We start from the raw sequence: 5,113 nt of genomic DNA, 5'->3' as shown, positions 1-5,113 counted from the left end.
ACCTATATGCTACTAAATCTGAAAATCTAAAGGAAATGGATGGATATCTGAAATCACGAGAACCACAAAACTTAAACCAAGGAGAGATCAACAGTTGAAACAGACCCATAACATATAAGGAAAGTGAAACAGTAATACAAAGCTTCCCAACTGAAAAAAGCCAAAACCCAGATGGATTTAGAGCAGAATTCTACCAGACATTTAAAGAAGACCTCCAACCAATACTACTTAAATTGTTCAAAACAATAGAAACAGAGGGAGAGCTCCCAAATTCCGTGTATGAAGCCATCACTCTAATACCCAAACTGGGTAAAGACACAACCAAAATGAAAAGTATAGACCCATATCCTTAATGAACATAGAGGCAAAAATTCTCAAAATTCTCAACAAAATACTTGCAAACCACATACAGACACATATCAAAAAGGTAATTCACCATGATCAAGTAGGCTTTATCCCAGAGATGTAGGGCTGGTTCAAGATATGCAAGTCAATAAACGTCATTAGTCATATAAATGGACTTAAAGACAAAAACCACATTGTCATCTCAATAGATGCAGAAAAGGATTTTGACAAAATTCAGCATCTTTATGTTCAAAGTCCTAGAGGGAATTGGACTGGAGGGAACATACCTCAACATTCCCATTAAAATCAGGAACCAGACAAAATTGTCCACTATCTCCACTCCTTTTCCACATATTGCTTGAAACTCTTGCTAGAGCAATAAGAAGGGAGAAGAAAATTAAAGGAGTACTAATTGGAAAAGAAGAGGTCAAACTACTCCTATCTTTCACCTTGCACAAAAGTCATTTCCAAATGGATCAAAGACCTCAATGTGAAACCTGAAACTCTGAAACTGTTAGAAGAAATTATAAAATCAATCTACAAAAATCAGTAGCCTTTCTATATACTAATAATAACAAGAAATTGGAGAAAGAATACAGAGAAATTCTCCCATTCACAGTTGCTGCAAAAATAAAAAATAAAATATCTTAGAATAAATATGACCAAAGACACCAAAGATCTCTACAATGAAATTTTTAAATTGTTAAAGAAAGAGACTGAGGAAGACACCGGGAGACAGAAGGACTGCCCATGTTCATGGATTGGAAGAAATAATATTGTGAAAATAACCATCCTACCAAAAGCAATATATAGCGTTAATGCAATCCCAATCAAAATCCTCATGACATACTTCACAGAATTAGAAAAATCCATCCTTAAATTCCTATGGGGACCCAAAGACCCCACATAGCCAAAGGAACCCTGAGCACAAAAAGCAATGCTGGGGGCGGGGATCTCAAAGTATACTACAGAGCTACAGTCATAAAAACAGCACGGTACTGGCACAAAAATAGACACATAGATCAATGGAACATCATTGAAGATCCAAACCCAAGTACCCACAATTTCATCCACCTGATATTTGATAAAGGTGCCAGGAACACACAGTGGAGGAAAGACAGCATCTTCAACAAATGGTTCTGGCAAAACTGGATCTCCACCTGTAGAAGAATGAAACTAGAGCCTTATCTTTTACCTTGCACAAAAGTCAACTCCTAATGGATCAAAGACCTCAATATGAAACTGAAAATCCTGAAACTATTAGAACAAAATATTGGCAATAAATTACAAGATATAGGTGTAGGAAAGGATTTTCTAAATCAGACAGAAATTGCTCAGGAATTAAGATCAGCAATCAACAAGTGGGACCTCATTAAACTAAAAAGCTTCTGTACAGCAAAAGAAACCATATAAAAAGTGAAGAGAAATCCCACAGAATGGGAAAACATCTTCACCAGTGACACATCTGACAGAGGTTTAACATCCAAAATATATAAAGAACTCAAAAAACCAAGATTCGAGAAACCAAATGACCCAATTAAAAGATGGGCTAAAGATCTAAATAGAGAGTTCTCAAATGAAGAAATAAAGATGGCTAAGAAACATCTCCAAAAGTGTTCAGCATCACTAATAATTAGGGAAATGCAAATTAAAACCACCCTAAGATATCATCTTACTCCAATCATTCTGGCTAGGATCAAGAGAACAAATGATATCTAATGCTTGTGAGGGTGTGGAGAAAGGGGAACACTCATTCACTGCTGGTGGGATTGCAAACTCTTGCAACCTCTATGGAAAACAGTGGGGAGAACTCTTAAAAAAACTACAAATGAAACTACTATATGACCTGGTTATACCACTCCTTGGCACATACCCAAAGAACTCATCCTATTGTAGAGACACTTGTACATCCATATTTGTTGCTGCTCTTTTCACAATAGCTAAGAGATGGAAGCAACCTAAGTGTTCTTCAACTGACGAGGAGTTAATCAAAATGTGGTACATTTACATAATGGAGTTCTAGTCTGCAGTAAGGAAAGATGAAACAATGAAATGTGCAGGTAAATGGATGGATCTAGAAACTGTTATACTAAGTGAAGTAGCACAGACTCAGAAAAACAAATGACATATGTTCTGCCTTGTATATGGGTCCTAGCACCAAATCCTTTTAAATTTCAGGTCCCTTTAATAAGCTGATGCTATACAGCAGTCCCTTCCGCATGGAATAACTACCATCATCAACAACTTCAGCTGAGCCTGATCGCGAAACATCATCACAATTGGGCTTGTTGACAGTTGTGCTCATTCATTAAAGGAGGGCCAAACAGTGTCACTGGACCCTTACTCGAGTATCCAGCCACTCTTCCCAGTCAACTGTATGTAATTTGACCCTAATCACACATGGCCTACTGGATTTGGTGATGGCTAATGTACACAATCTAGGGAAGGCTAGGAAGAGAAGGCATGACCCATGCTGGGTAAAGGCTATCCAGTGTGCATACCCTCAGGTCATACATACACCTCAGCAACCCCTCAGTTATCTTGGTAAGTAAGCTCAATAGATTCATTGGTTCCCCAGTAAAATTTTAATGAAACATTGGCTTGATACTAGAACCTTAAAAGGGAATAAGCTTTGCTTAGCAACCCCAGGAAAAGAAGTGTCACAACCGAAGGAAAATTTATTTAATGCTATTTTGTCTCATAATTATTTTTTAAAAAAGAAAACGAGAATGAAAAGATGTTAAAAGGATATGGGAATGAAGATGGAATGGAGATATTTTCCAAAAGAGACAGAAAAAATGAGAAAGCCTAAGCAAGTGCTGAAGGTCTGTTTAGGTTTGTTATATATAAAGGATGAGACAAAAATAATATATACATAATCTTAAAATTTCTCTGGTCATAGTTCAGTCTACTAGTTTCAGGAACAAAATATAAATCTAATCAATGTTTATCTGAGAATATTTGGTTCTTTACAAAAGCCTTATCTACACAGCACATGATAATTAAAGTATCAGACTGGTGGAACTAACCTTATTGGATGTTTAACAGCCATATTTTAAGGTCTACAGTAAGGTGGTCAGAGGGACTGAATGGATAGTTTTTGCCCCTTGCATTCCAACATCGACCAAGTTCCAGGTGACTATGGAACATCTCTCAATATGCCCTGTAAATGTGGTGAGTCACCTGTCCTCTTGCTTACGGAGGACATGGAGAGCCCACAAGATGGACTTGAACCAATGTCCAGTCTACAAAGTGGAGGGACAAATTAGAGGAAACATCTCATTCATGCTTCCAAGTGAAGCCAGACATGGTCGAACTGGACCTTTGACTTATCTTCACATAGATGGAACTGGTAAAAGAAAGGTACCAGGAGCTCCTCCCAAGCCCATGTGACCCCTGAGGAAGAGATCCTCAAATAACCTTCAGTGTAAAAATAAATTGATTTTTGTGAGCTAACTGTATGGTCTTAAACACCCAAAAGGAAAGTATAACCAAGATTAGAGTGATCAGTATACTTCTTTAAGAGTTCAAGGGAATATACTTCCCAGACATTAGGCTTAAGTCTATATAAAAAGTTATTTAGACAATAATTTTTCATTGATGATTTTGTTCTTAACCAGAAAGTGCTGCTCAGATGTAAGACTTCAAATCTTGGTCTCCAATACTGTAGTGCCCACCTGTAGCTAAGGGAGACAACCAACTATTGTTTTAAAATGATGGATTAATTTGTTTTCTCCCCCATTTAGAAGCCTAGCACAATTCTAATCCAAGCAGGGTCACTGGACCCTGACCTGAGTATCCAGCCACTCTTCCCAGCCTACTATTCCAGCCTTGGAAGACAAAAGAAAAATGAGGAGGAACACAATAGAGGGATGCTTTTGGAAGCCCTTGTCAAGAAATTCCAATGGACTCTCATATGAACATTTGAAAATATTCTGACTTTTTTCTAGTTCCCTGTCTAGAACTTGTAATGCTAATTACTCTTGCCTTTACTTCTCCTTCTCATCTCCTATTCACTATTCAAGAACTTTCTTTTCCCCTTAGAGATAAGAGTTATGCAATTTGGGAGTCTTTTATATAGACTTACTGAAGGGGTACTCCAACTGCCTCACCTTGCATCCCTGTTCAGCATGGAAGAAGCCAGAGCGGTCGACGTCCCTATTCCCTATTGGCAATTTGGGTAACCCCTTCAGAGGATGGTGTGATAAGAATAGGAGGTAGGATTTGGCTAGGCAGTTAGTAAAAAGACCCCAAGGAAATATAGCCAGTTTCTTGGCTAAAAGTCAAAATGTCCCTGGGCCTGTTAGCAACACACTCTGTTCCAAAGGCCAAAAATGTCAAAAGTATTTGGGAGCTTGTATCTAAATCCTTAAAAGATTTTAGGGTTACTTCTTCAGAGGTTGGAATGTTAGAGTACCCAAAATCCCCATAAAAATAAATAAATAAAAGAAGAAAAAAGAAGAAAAAGAAAAAAGTGATGGGGAGATATGGGAGGTATTGGAGGGGAGGGAGTGGGCATGGATTTGATCAAAACTCAGGTTTGCTTTGCTTAGCAGGGGATCTACTGGCTTTGGGGCAGAGGGTCTGATCGGCAACAAAGTCAAACTCTGGGACCTGTGTCTTCCCACGGGATGATTTATTTTAGAATTAAGATGGTTTTATACATCCCAAGGAACTAGCAGTCACGTGGGATATGACAGTCACATACAAAGATTTAGGGTACAAAGAAACAGGACATTTAGTCTGTTAGTTGGCACCAGAAGGATTC

The sequence above is a fragment of the Nannospalax galili genome, unplaced genomic scaffold (genome assembly GCF_000622305.1).
Source record: "Nannospalax galili isolate Female #2095 unplaced genomic scaffold, S.galili_v1.0 scaffold278, whole genome shotgun sequence".
NCBI lineage: Eukaryota > Metazoa > Chordata > Mammalia > Rodentia > Spalacidae > Nannospalax > Nannospalax galili.
The sequence above is the reverse complement of the archived record's forward strand: the minus strand, read 5'-3'. Positions refer to the sequence as shown.